Source organism: Ranitomeya imitator, chromosome 9 (assembly GCF_032444005.1).
Source record: "Ranitomeya imitator isolate aRanImi1 chromosome 9, aRanImi1.pri, whole genome shotgun sequence".
Classification (NCBI taxonomy): Eukaryota; Metazoa; Chordata; class Amphibia; order Anura; family Dendrobatidae; genus Ranitomeya; species Ranitomeya imitator.
Window position 1 is genome coordinate 98,838,770 of NC_091290.1, and position 14,965 is coordinate 98,853,734.

General features: G+C 45.4%; 1 protein-coding gene across 3 annotated transcripts in view; it reads left to right on the forward strand.

Annotated features, from left to right (window-relative positions):
* DUS2 (dihydrouridine synthase 2) overlaps positions 1-14,965 on the forward strand; it is a 263,484-nt gene that overhangs the window by 95,645 nt on the left and 152,874 nt on the right. The window lies entirely within an intron of this gene.

Genomic DNA, 14,965 nt, shown 5'->3' on the forward strand with positions numbered 1-14,965 from the left:
CCTGGTGTGCATGGCTCCTTATCCCTATGTATGATTCCTGTTATTAAAAAAAAAAACATCTTTACCTGCCTGCGATCCCTCGGTGGCACTGCATCTTGTTCCGGTTTCCAGAAACTCTTCCTGCCGAGCGATCACGTGGCCCCGCTCGTTAAGGTAATGAATGTGCGCGCCACGCCTATGGGAGTGGAGAGGCGTGCATGTTCATTACCTTACTGAGCGGTGCCATGTTATCGCTCGGCTGAAAGATTTGCAGGTGCCGGTGGCCGGAACGAGATGCAGTGCCAGCACCGAGGGCGCACCAGTAGGTGAGTATGATGTGTGCTGTTAGCCTGCGGCTGGCACTATGCGCTATTACAGCAGCGGCACAGGCTTTAGCCACAGCCATCAGCTCCGGCCTCTGTCACCCGCTGCTCCCCCTCCCTCGCCGGCTTTCTGGGATCTTGACTCGTGTATAAGCCGAGGGGGGTGTTTTCAGCAAAAAAAAGTGCTGAAAAACTCAGCTTATACACGAATATATATGGTATACGCTAGAAAAAAGAACAAGAAGTGTGCATACAAAGGGATCATCATAAAAATGACAAAACTGTATTAATACAGCAAGATACATGCAAAAACATAAATTAAAAAACCATTAAAATCCCAGCCACTATACAAATTCATGCCAGAACAACCAAATAAGGTTGTAGTGGACCCTAAAGAGATCAGAATATTTTAAATTAATATGTGACATGCAGGGGTGTAAGTAAAAAACATATCAGCATCCATGTTATTAAATGGATATAGACAGTAGCCAAATCACATGAATGGTTAAATAGGACAGCAGGTACAAGGAAGAACTGAAATATGCCAGCATAAAACTCCCCTGAAACAAATCAAACCATAATCAAATGAAGGCAATAACAATAACACTATATCCCTAAACAAGATGCAGCATGTGTCACGACTCTGTTATCGGGTGTCCCGGGACCAGGGGCTCCTTCCCTGTCCCTAACGCCCTAGCTCGCCCAGTTCCCTGGGTTACTTCTGAAGATAAGATGCTGGGTCACATACCTTGACTTAGCTCCTGAACCTGCCCTCAGTCTGTACCCTTCCCCCACCCAGGGAATAGGGAAGCAGTAGTGCACCGTAATACACCAACCAGACTAACAAGGTAATATAAACAGGGGTAAAGAAAAATACCAAACTTACAAATATTCACACACATGGAGTTATGCATCGGGGAGGCTAGGATGGGGTTAAACCAAAGTAGGAGAAGAAAGGGAATTATCACACTCACAAAACCAAGCAACTGTCACAGACGGATCCGGCGAACGACGGATGAAATGTAAGGCTTTCCGTCGCTAATACAAGTCTATGAGGAAAAAATGGATCCGGCGGCATCAGTGGCCGGATCCGTTTTTTTCAAAATTCGACGGATTGCGACTGACAAAAAACTGATGTGTGAAAGGGGCCTAAGTCAGGACCCAGATTACATAGAGAATTGGAGTTGCTAACAGTGCACAGCTGAGAGCCTTAGCTCCAAGAGTTCTCAACAGGGCAGATGAACCCCTGCACTGCCCAAAGAAATTTAACCTGTTTTAATAAGAAGGTGAAGTGCTTCTATTCTGTTCAGATGCTGCAGTCTTCTGTCTTCTCTGTTGTGGTAAACCCGTGACAACATGTAAACATGTATACTTATCACTCCCTAATAAACATTCCCCAAAGCACACTATCTGGTCAAAGAAGGGGGGGGGGGGGACCCACGTGTATCCTTCAGGGGTATCGGAGAACAACTACAGGAAAAAAGCGAAATAGGTTCTTAATCTGATGGAGAGTTTCAAAAGTACAATAAGATTGCACTCACCTATTTGATGTAGAAAACCGCATAACAGACTCATCAAAGTTTTGACAACTGCCGCAGATCCAATAGGTCAGCTCTTGACCAAGTCAGGGTAATCAATCTGGAAGTTACGTGGTTAGTATCCATGCTGCTGTAAAGATGAATGTCCAGACATTTTGAAGATAAAGATGATGGTTTATTCTCTCAACATGTTTCGAAGTCACTAGGACTTCTTCCTCAGGAGAGATGATGAAATCTTTATCATCTTTTCATCTTTACAGCAGCGCGGAAGCTAACCACGTAACTTCCAGATTGATTTTCCTCAGGAGTAAAGGTACCGTCACAAATAACGATATCGTTAACGATATCGTTGCTTTTTGTGACGTAGCAACGATATCGTTAACAATATCGTTATGCGTGACAGCGACCAACGATCAGGCCCCTGCTGGGAGATCGTTGGTCTCTGTTGAATGATCAGGACTTTATTTCGTCGCTTGATTACCCGCTGACATCTCTGGATCGGCGTGTGTTGTGCATAAATCGACGATGTTGTGCATAAATATGTGATTCTTCAGAATTTGTTTTAGTCTTTGCCTGATAAAGAGACGTATGTAGTCTCGAAAGCTTACAATTTGTTACCATCTTTTCAGTTAGCCATTAAAAGGTATCAACCACTGAGGACTCTCAATTCTAAATATTTTTCTATCTACTGGCTAACACGGTACCAAGATATATTTCTTTCCTGTATCAAAGATTTTTCTGTATTTTCATGACTATGAAATTTGTACATTCACACTGAAGGCATCAAAACTATGAATTAACACATGTGGAATTATATACTTAACAAAAAAAGTGTGAAACAACTGAAATTATGTCTTATATTCTAGGTTCTTCAAAGTAGCCACCTTTTGCTTTAATGACTGCTTTGCACACTCTTGGCATTCTCTTGATGAACTTCAAGAGGTAGTCACCGGGAATGGTCTTCCAACAATCTTGAAGGAGTTCCTAGAGATGCTTAGCACTTGTTGGCCCTTTTGCCTTCACGCTGCTGTCCAGCTCACCCCAAACCATCTCGATTAGGTTCAGGTCTGATGACTGTGGAGGCCAGGTCATCCTTCTTGGTCAAATAGCCCTGACACAGCCTGGAGGTGTGTTTGGGGTCATTGTCCTGTTGAAAAATAAATGATGGTCCAACTAAACGCAAACCGGATGGAATAGCATGCCGCTGCAAGATGCTGTGGTAGTCATGCTGGTTCAGTATGCCTTCAATTTTGAATAAATCCCCAACAGTGTCACCAGCAAAGCACCCCCACACCATCACATCTCCTCCTCCATGCTTCACGGTGGGAACCCGGCATTTAGAGTCCATCTGTTCACCTTTTCTGCGTCGCTCAAAGACCCAGTGGTTGGAACCAAAGATCTTAAATTTGGACTCATCAGACCAAAGCACAGATCTCCACTGGTCTAATGTCCATTCCTTGTGTTCTTTAGCTCAAACAAGTCTCTTCTGCTTGTTGCCTGTCCTTAGCAGTGGTTTCCTAGCAGCTATTTTACCATGAAGGCCTGCTGCACAAAGTCTCCTCTTAACAGTTGTTGTAGAGATGTGTCTGCTGCTAGAATGTTGTGTGGCATTTACCTGGTCTCAAATCTGAGCTGCTGTTAACCTGCAATTTCTGAGGCTGGTGACACGGATAAACCTATCCTCAAAAGCAGAGGTGACTCTTGGTCTTCCTTTCCTGGGGCGGTCCTCACGTGAGCCAGTTTCTTTGTAGCGCTTGATGGTTTTCTCCACTGTACTTGAGGACACTTTCAAAGTTTTCCCAATTTTTCAGACTGACTGACCTCCATTTCTTAAAGTAATGATGGCCACTCGTTTTTCTTTACTTAGCTGCTTTTTTCTTGCCATAATACAAATTCTAACAGTCTATTCAGCAGGACTATCAGCTGGGTATCCACCAGACTTCTGCACAACACAGCTGATGGTCCCATCACTATTTATAAGGCAAGAAATCCCACTTATTAAACCTGACAGGGCACACCTATGAAGTGAAAACCATTCCCGGTGACTACCTTTTGAAGCTCATCAAGAGAATGCCAAGAGTGTGCAAAGCAGTCATTAAAGCAAAAGGTGGCTACTTTGAAGAACCTAGAATATAAGACATCATTTAAGTTGTTTCACGCTTTTTTGTTAAGTATGTAATTCCACATGTGTTAATTTATAGTTTTGATGCCTTCATTGTGAATTTACAATTTTCATAGTCCTGAAAATACAGAAAAATATTTAAATGAGAAGGTGTCCAAACTTTTGGTCTGTACTGTCTATCTATCTATCTATCTATCTATCTATCTATCTATCTATCTATCTATCTATCTATATACTAGCTATTGAACCCGTTCTACGCCCGGGTGGCGAGCATTTTTGTATTGGTATATGGTCTCCATCCTGTCATGTGCTGCTCCATCCTGCGTCCCCATCCTGTCATGTGCTGCTCCATCCTGCGTCCCCATCCTGTCATGTGCTGCTCCATCCTGCGCCCCCATCCTGTCATGAGCTGCTCCATCCTGAGTCCCCATCCTCTCATGTGCTGCTCCATCCTGCGTCCCCATCCTGTCATGTGCTGCACCCATCCTGCGCCCCCATCCTGTCATGAGCTGCTCCATCCTGCGTCCCCATCCTCTCATGTGCTGCTCCATCCTGCGTCCCCATCCTGTCATGTGCTGCTCAATCCTGCGTCCCCATCCTGTCATGAGCTGCTCCATCCTGCGTCCCCATCCTGTCATGAGCTGCTCCATCCTGAGTCCCCATCCTGTCATGTGCTGCTCCATCCTGCGTCCCCATCCTGGCATGTGCTGCTCCATCCTGCGTCCCCATCCTGTCATGAGCTGCTCCATCCTGCGTCCCCATCCTGTCATGAGCTGCTCCATCCTGAGTCCCCATCCTGTCATGTGCTGCTCCATCCTCCGTACCCATCCTGTCATGTGCTGCTCCATCCTGCGTCCCCATCCTGTCATGTGCTGCTCCATCCTGTGTCCCCATCCTGTCATGAGCTGCTCCATCCTGCGCCCCCATCCTGTCATGTGCTGCACCTATCCTGCGCCCCCATTCTGACATGTGCTGCACCCATCCTGCGCCCCCGTTCTGTCATGTGCTGCTGCCATCCTGTACCCCCATTCTGTCATGTGCTGCCCTATTCTGTCATGTGCTGCTCCCATCCTGCGCCCCCGTTCTGTCATGTGCTGCTCCCACCCTGCACCCCCGTTCTGTCATGTGCTCCCATCCTGCGCCACCGTTCTGTAATTTGCTGCTCCCATCCATATGCCCTGTACACTGCTCCTTAAAGGTTGATGGCCCCCATAAGATGCTCCATAGTATATGCCCCGTACACTGCTCCATAAAGGTTGATGGCCCCCATAAGATGCTCCATAGTATATGCCCCGTACACTGCTCCATAAATGTTGATGGCCCCCATAAGATGCTCCATAGTATATGCCCCGTACACTGCTCCATAAATGTTGATGGCCCCATAAAATGCTCCATAGTATTATATGCCCCGTATGCTGCTGCAATATATATATATATATAAAAAAATAACATACTCACCTATCGTCGCTGGGCGCCGAGTGCTGGGGGGCCTGAGCAGGCGGGAACACCGGCACGCTGTGGGGGTCAGGTGCCGGAGTCGCCGCTAGCTCAGGCCCCTGACATTGCTATATTCACCTGGCCGTGATCCAGCGCTCCGTGCCTTTTCTTCCGGGTCCTCTGGCTGTGACTCTTCAGTCAGAGGGCGGCGCGCATTAAGCGCGTCATCGCGCCCTCTGAACTGTGAACGTCACAGGCAGAGGACCCGGGAGACAGAGCCGCACGCAGCGCTGGAACGGGGGACAGGTGAATATAGCTAATACTCACCCTCCTGGCGCGTCCCTGCCTCTCCGTTGGAGATCGCGGTGTGCATTCAGTGTTTACGCATACCGCGATCTCCTGGGAGCGTCACTCTGTGGGGTCCAAACTGCGCCGGCGCTTGCGCAGTCTATAAATACTTCGGACAGAGTGACGCTCCCAGCGTTATATTATAGATATACAGTGGGGCAAAAAAGTATTTAGTCAGTCAGCAATAGTGCAAGTTCCACCACTTAAAAAGATGAGAGGTGTCTGTAATTTACATCATAGGTAGACCTCAACTATGGGAGACAAACTGAAAAAAAAAAATCCAGAAAATCACATTGTCTGTTTTTTTAACATTTTATTTGCATATTATGGTGGAAAATAAGTATTTGGTCAGAAACAAAATTTCATCTCAATACTTTGTAATATATCCTTTGTTGCCAATGACAGAGGTCAAACGTTTTCTGTAAGTCTTCACAAGGTTGCCACACACTGTTGTTGGTATGTTGGCCCATTCCTCCATGCAGATCTCCTCTAGAGCAGTGATGTTTTTGGCTTTTCGCTTGGCAACACGGACTTTCAACTCCCTCCAAAGGTTTTCTATAGGGTTGAGATCTGGAGACTGGCTAGGCCACTCCAGGACCTTGAAATGCTTCTTACGAAGCCACTCCTTCGTTGCCCTGGCGGTGTGCTTTGGATCATTGTCATGTTGAAAGACCCAGCCACGTTTCATCTTCAATGCCCTTGCTGATGGAAGGAGGTTTGCACTCAAAATCTCACGATACATGGCCCCATTCATTCTTTCATGTACCCGGATCAGTCGTCCTGGCCCCTTTGCAGAGAAACAGCCCCAAAGCATGATGTTTCCACCACCATGCTTTACAGTAAGTATGGTGTTTGATGGATGCAACTCAGTATTCTTTTTCCTCCAAACACGACAAGTTGTGTTTCTACCAAACAGTTCCAGTTTGGTTTCATCAGACCATAGGACATTCTCCCAAAACTCCTCTGGATCATCCAAATGCTCTCTAGCAAACTTCAGACGGGCCCGGACATGTACTGGCTTAAGCAGTGGGACACGTCTGGCACTGCAGGATCTGAGTCCATGGTGGCGCAGTGTGTTACTTATGGTAGGCCTTGTTACAATGGTCCCAGCTCTCTGCAGTTCATTCACTAGGTCCCCCCGTGTGGTTCTGGGATTTTTGCTCACCGTTCTTGTGATCATTTTGACCCCACGGGGTGGGATTTTGCGTGGAGCCCCAGATCGAGGGAGATTATCAGTGGTCTTGTATGTCTTCCATTTTCTAATTATTGCTCCCACTGTTGATTTCTTCACTCCAAGCTGGTTGGCTATTGCAGATTCAGTCTTCCCAGCCTGGTGCAGGGCTACAATTTTGTTTCTGGTGTCCTTTGACAGCTCTTTGGTCTTCACCATAGTGGAGTTTGGAGTCAGACTGTTTGAGGGTGTGCACAGGTGTCTTTTTATACTGATAACAAGTTTAAACAGGTGCCATTACTACAGGTAATGAGTGGAGGAAAGAGGAGACTCTTAAAGAAGAAGTTACAGGTCTGTGAGAGCCAGAAATCTTGATTGTTTGTTTCTGACCAAATACTTATTTTCCACCATAATATGCAAAAAAAATGATAAAAAAACAGACAATGTGATTTTCTGGATTTTTTTTTCTCAGTTTGTCTCCCATAGTTGAGGTCTACCTATGATGTAAATTACAGACGCCTCTCATCTTTTTAAATGGTGGAACTTGCACTATTGCTGACTGACTAAATACTTTTTTGCTCCACTGTATATATGTATATGTGTATGTGTGTATATATATATATATATGAATGTGTATGTATGTATGTATATGTGTATATATATATATATATATATATATATATATATATATATATATATATATATATATATATATATATAATGTGTGTCCCCAACCAGGCATGCATGGCCCCCTCATCCCTATCCTGGTGTGCATGGCTCCCTCATCTCCATCCTGGTATGCATGGCTCCCTCATCCCTATCCTGTTGTGCATGGCTCCCTCATCTCCATCCTGATATGCATGGCTCCCTCATCCCTATCCTGGTATGCATGGCCTCCATCCCTACACTGGTATGCATGGCCTCCTCATCCATATCTTTGTATGCATGGCCTTTTCATCTGTATCCTTGTATGCATGGCCTTTTCATCTGTATCCTGGTAGGCATTGTCCCCCCTAATCCCTATCCTGGTATGCATGGCCCCGTCCTTATACTGATATGATTGACCCCCTTCCTTATCCTGGTATGCATGACCCTCTCATCCCTATCCTGGTATGAAGGCCCCCCATCTCCGTCCTGGTATGCATGGCCCCATCCTTATCTTGGTACGCTTGGCCCCGGTCCCCATCCTGGTATGCATGGCCCCCATCAGAAAAAAAACATTAAAAAAAACCCCAACTTGTTATTCTACTTACCTTCCTTCGCTCCCTCGCAGCGTATTGTTCCGATGGCCACAGCTGCTTTTTGATTGTAAGCAGCACACGGCAGCGACGTTATGTGCTGCTTACAAGCCCAGGACATCTGTCAGAATACTCACCGCTGTCCACTCCAGGACTATGTACGTGGAGAACAGTGAGTATTCACTCTTATCCTTTGAATTTTATAATACTATGATGTTAAACTGCATCGTCTTGAGACATAACGTCATCGCTTCCCTGATATTGGTTGACACTTTGTTACTGGGTGATTATTACATCAATGCATAAAATATGTAATAGTCCATAATCATGTATATAACTGTCACTGTTTACGGAGAGGATACCTTTATCATCCCCACAACTCACACCAATTTGTCATGAACCGGGGTTGTTTGGTTGCCTCTGGTTCTTTCTGAAGGGGATTTATCTATATCCCATTTCCCAGTTCCGGCTTGGAACTTGCAGCTCTCTGGCGCCCCTCTCACCCTCAGGTCAGACCGGGTACTGCACCTAGGATAATTAGTCGCCAGAAAGGCTGCCTTACTTTGTACTGGCTAAGGGGCACACTGCAGCGAGGGTGATATAACTACTCCCACTCAGGCGGGAACAATATGTCATGGTCCAGTCTGGACTTTATTTTCTTCTTTCCTCTCTCAGGACTGGTCTTGCAGGGGTTAAGCTCCTCAGCCTCGTTCTGGAGCTGGCTGGGCTATTTCAGTCAGTCACAGCCTGCTGACTGGTGTTAGTGATAGCTCAAGCTTCCAGTTTAGAGCCTATTACCCTTGTACCTTGGTGACTCTCCTGCCTTTGACTTGTATCCACGTGTATGGCCCTGGCTTGTCTCTGACCCCGTCTCTTGGTATCAGTCTCTGCTGCTACGTTCCCTGTCAGGGTTTTTGATTCTCTGGCTTGTACCCCGACCACGTCTTCCGTCTCACGTTTTTGGACCTCGCGCTCATGTTTGGCTGTTTCACCCTCGGCTTAGTATTTTCACTATGTGTATAATAATAATAATAATAATAATTTTTATTTATATAGCGCCAACATATTCCGCAGCACTTTACAAATTATAGAGGGGACTTGTACAGACAATAGACATTACAGCATAACAGAAATACAGTTCAAAACAGATACCAGGAGGAATGAGGACCCTGCTCGCAAGCTTACAGACTATGAGGAAAAGGGGAGACACGAGAGGTGGATGGTAACAATTGCTTTAGTTATTCGGACCAGCTATAGTGTAAGGCTCAGGTGTTCATGTAAAGCTGCATGAACCAGTATGTAGCAGTACAGACACAGAGGGCTAATACTGCATAAAGTGTATGAGAACATGATGCGAGGAACCTTTTTTTTTTTTTTTTTTTTTTTATTATAAATAGGCCACAGAGGGATCGTTAGGTTAATGCATTGAGGCGGTAGGCCAGTCTGAACAAATGAGTTTTTAGAGTACGCTTAAAACTGTGGGGATTGGGGATTAATCGTATTAACCTAGGTAGTGCATTCCAAAGAATCGGCGCAGCACGTGTAAAGTCTTGGAGACGGGAGTGGGAGGTTCTGATTATTGAGGATGCTAACCTGAGGTCATTAGCGGAGCGGAGGGCACGGGTAGGGTGGTAGACTGATACCAGGGAGGAGATGTAGGGTGGTGCTGAGCCATGGAGTGCTTTGTGGATGAGGGTAGTAGTTTTGTACTGGATTCTGGAGTGGATGGGTAGCCAGTGTAATGACTGGCACAGGGTAGAGGCATCGGTGTAACGGTTGGTGAGGAATATGATCCTGGCTGCAGCATTCAGGACAGATTGGAGCGGGGAGAGTTTTGCAAGAGGGAGGCCGATTAGTAGAGAGTTGCAATAGTCCAGACGAGAATGAATAAGTGAGACAGTGAGAGTTTTTGCAGAGTCGAAAGTAAGAAAAGGGCGAATTCTAGAAATGTTTCTGAGATGCAGGTAAGAAGAGCGAGCCAGTGATCGGATGTAGGGGGTGAATGAAAGGTCAGAATCAAGGATGACCCCAAGGCAGCGGGCATGTTGCTTTGGAGTAATGGTGGAACCGCACACGGAGATGGCAATGTCAGGCAAAGGTAGGTTAATAGAGGGAGAGAACACGAGGAGTTCAGTTTTTGACAGGTTTAGTTTGAGATAGAGGGAGGACATGATGTTAGAGACAGCGGTAAGACAATCACTGGTGTTTTCTAAAAAGGTCGGTGTGATATCAGGAGCAGAAGTGTATAATTGGGTGTCGTCAGCATAGAGATGGTACTGGAAACCAAATCTACTGATTGTTTGTCCAATAGGGGCAGTATACAACGAGAAGAGTAGGGGGCCTAGGACTGATCCTTGAGGAACCCCAACAGTAAGGGGAAGGTGAGAGGAGGAGGAACCAGCAAAACATACAGTGAAGGATCGGTCAGAGAGATAGGAGGAGAACCAGGAGAGAACGGTGTCCTTGAGGCCGATGGAGCGGAGCATAGTGAGGAGGAGATGATGATCCACAGTGTCGAATGCTGCAGAGAGATCTAAGAGAATTAGCATGGAGTAGTGACCATTAGATTTAGCTGTTAGTAGGTCATTAGAGACTTTAGTGAGGGCAGTTTCAGTAGAGTGTAAAGAGCGGAAACCAGATTGAAGAGGGTCGAGAAGAGAGTTATCTGAGAGATAGCGGGTAAGACGGGAGTGGACCAGGCGTTCGAGGAGTTTAGAGATGAAGGGAAGATTAGAGACAGGTCTATAATTAGCGGCACAGTTTTGATCGAGGGATGGTTTTTTAAGTAATGGATGTATGATGGCATGCTTAAATGAGGAGGGAAAAATACCGGAAGTGAGGGAAAGGTTGAATATTTTTGTTAGGTGAGAGGTGACAGCCGGGGAAAGGGACTGGAGGAGATGTGATGGAATGGGGTCACTGGTGCAAGTGGTCGGGCGAGAAGATGCAAGGAGCCTGCTTACTTCTTCTTCTGTAACTGCTTCAAAGTCAGAGAGTGAACTAGATGCAGTGGGGGAGGGAGGACAGTGCATGGTATGAAGAGATTGGGAGATGATTTCCTGTCGAATGTGGTCAATTTTTTCTTTGAAGTAATTGGCCAGATCGTCAGCACGGAGATCCGTGGTTGGGGCCTGCTCTCTTGGGTTGAGTAGGGACTGGAACGTGTCAAAGAGACGTTTAGGGTTATTGGACAGGGAGGTGATGAGGGTGTTGAAGTAGGTTTGTTTGGAGAGGTGAAGGGCAGAATTGTATGTCTTTAGCATGAACTTATATATGTTATATATATATATACAGTGGGGCAAAAAAGTATTTAGTCAGTCAGCAATAGTGCAAGTTCCACCACTTAAAAAGATGAGAGGCGTCTGTAATTTACATCATAGGTAGAACTCAACTATGGGAGACAAACTGAGAAAAAAAAATCCAGAAAATCACATTATCTGTTTTTTTAACATTTTATTTGCATATTATGGTGGAAAATAAGTATTTGGTCAGAAAGAAAAATTTCATCTCAATACTTTGTAATATATCCTTTGTTGGCAATGACAGAGGTCAAACGTTTTCTGTAAGTCTTCACAAGGTTGCCACACACTGTTGTTGGTATGTTGGCCCATTCCTCCATGCAGATCTCCTCTAGAGCAGTGATGTTTTTGGCTTTTCGCTTGGCAACAGCAACATGGACTTTCAACTCCCTCCAAAGGTTTTCTATAGGGTTGAGATCTGGAGACTGGCTAGGCCACTCCAGGACCTTGAAATGCTTCTTACGAAGCCACTCCTTCGTTGCCCTGGCGGTGTGCTTTGGATCATTGTCATGTTGAAAGACCCAGCCACGTTTCATCTTCAATGCCCTTGCTGATGGAAGGAGGTTTGCACTCAAAATCTCACGATACATGGCCCCATTCATTCTTTCATGTACCCGGATCAGTCGTCCTGGCCCCTTTGCAGAGAAACAGCCCCAAAGCATGATGTTTCCACCACCATGCTTTACAGTAGGTATGGTGTTTGATGGATGCAACTCAGTATTCTTTTTCCTCCAAACACGACAAGTTGTGTTTCTACCAAACAGTTCCAGTTTGGTTTCATCAGACCATAGGACATTCTCCCAAAACTCCTCTGGATCATCCAAATGCTCTCTAGCAAACTTCAGACGGGCCCGGACATGGACTGGCTTAAGCAGTGGGACATGTCTGGCACTGCAGGATCTGAGTCCATGGTGGCGTAGTGTGTTACTTATGGTAGGCCTTGTTACATTGGTCCCAGCTCTCTGCAGTTCATTCACTAGGTCTCCCCGCGTGGTTCTTGGATTTTTGCTCACCGTTCTTGTGATAATTCTGACTCCACGGGGTGGGATTTTGCATGGAGCCCCAGATCGAGGGAGATTATCAGTGGTCTTGTATGTCTTCCATTTTCTAATTATTGCTCCCACTGTTGATTTTTTCACTCCAAGCTGGTTGGCTATTGCAGATTCAGTCTTCCCAGCCTGGTGCAGGGCTACAATTTTGTTTCTGGTGTCCTTTGACAGCTCTTTGGTCTTCACCATAGTGGAGTTTGGAGTCAGACTGTTTGAGGGTGTGCACAGGTGTCTTTTTATACTGATAACAGGTTTAAACAGGTGCCATTACTACAGGTAATGAGTGGAGGAAAGAGGAGACTCTTAAAGAAGAAGTTACAGGTCTGTGAGAGCCTGAAATCTTGATTGTTTGTTTCTGACCAAATACTTATTTTCCACCATAATATGCAAATAAAATGTTTAAAAAACAGACAATGTGATTTTCTGGATTTTTTTTTCTCAGTTTGTCTCCCTTAGTTGAGGTCTACCTATGATGTAAATTACAGACGCCTCTCATCTTTTTAAGTGGTGGAACTTGCACTATTGCTGACTGACTAAATACTTTTTTTCCCCACTGTATATATATATATATATACTTATATATGTGTATGGCTGCTCCTTCTTGTACTTCTGTTCCTGATCGTTTCTGACTCGGTTCGTCTGACCACTCTCTCATTACCTGTGACACCTGTGCTATTCCTCTGTTTTGCTACACTTAGTGTTTAACCTCTCTTCCCTCACCAGCTCCCCCTGGTGGAGGTTTCACTACACAATAATTATCAACTCCGCCAGTCGCTACAAAGACTCCCAAACGCACAGGAGAAATCCGCTGCCACCAGCTCCGATATCTTAATTATTTACAGGTCCGGAGCCAACCCAAATTAGTAGCATATTTCACTTCAGAGTACGTGACCGTTCGTTACAGAGCAAGAAGAGACAAAGCTAGTAATTTTATATTTTACTCAAAAAAAGGTAGGCAGTGTTTACAGAAGTATAAAAAAGATATTATAAAGAAGACCTGTATTGTATGTACAGTACAATTAAAAATAAAATGGGTTTAAAGTTGAAAAAACACTTACATTTCGTTCAGATATCTCCACCTCCTGGCTGACCATGTGCTCAGGGGACACATCAAGATGCATCACACATCTGTATAGCAGCTAGACCCCAGACATAATACTCTGGAAGACTGATGTCCCACTCAGTTATCTCCCAGCTCAAAACCAAGGCACTTCCCCTGTGGTGACCCCACTCAGGGGCTGAATCCTCCCCTTTCTTAGAGCTGTGACCGACCATTTTTATACATAGCTTGCTGAATGAACCTCGTATACGAATGACACCATGATCATGATGTTCACCCCCGTCGGGGGATTCTTTTAAGTGTAAACACGGTGTAGTTACATGACCCACTTACGGAGAAACCCGCTCATAGCGATTTCCTTGATCTATAGATCTCTCGATGGACATCCAGAGTATATAATCCGTATATCTCTAGCCCAGATTGGTGCCAATATACATAACCTTAAAAGAACAATAGAATCCCATGCTTGCTGTACCAATTTCAGCCAGTGGGAGGGGGAAATGAGGAGTTTTACACAGAGTCTGGTTTTCACAGCACCAAGCCATAAAAATTCCGGTGGGAGGGGGGAAATGAGGGGTTTAGCTGGAAGGGGGGCTGTCATCACCCAAAGGCATGGGTCTGAAAAGTCATGGACCTTTTTGGTATGTACTCAAAACATGGCATATTCATATTATCATGACAATAACACATATCCTAACCCCATTTCTATCCACATTTTATCCATGGGACTACAATGTCCTATTGTGACATTTATTAAACTCCAATTACATACCCATTGTGTGGATGAATGTTGATGCGTGCGCTGCATAGAAGCGCTGTGGGGTCTAAAGACCGGAAGGTACTGTATGTATGCGCTCCACTGTTTGAACGCAATGACGATAAAGTGGGTGGTCTGACCGGAAGTACACTGTCCGACCGGTAGTGATGTGATGCATGCCACTGTTGGAACACCGAGAGGATGAGGTAGGCGTACTAACCGGAAGTCTGCGATCCAGCCGAAAATTACGTAGGTGTTCCACCACCTCACCGTCAGGACGCAACGGTAGTGGATGGGACGGAAATGAGGTTAGCGTTCCACTGCTGAAATGCAGGGACACATGCAACATAGAGGATTATACATTTGACTGACCCTAGGGGCGCGTGTAAAGCATTGGCTACCCCTAATGATACGGAAAAGAGGTCAGACTCTGGAATGATCCAGGGACTATTTAAATGACAGCAAAGTGAATGAATGACTTAGAACTATTTCCTTCTTTTCCCCTGACAGGGATGCTGACACAATCAGCCTTCTATGAGGTTCTATTTGCCACTGCAAGGAACCCATTATAGACAATATTATATCTTTTGAAAAAGGTTTATTCTACCCCCTGATGAACCCCCCCCGAACGGAGGGAGAAATGC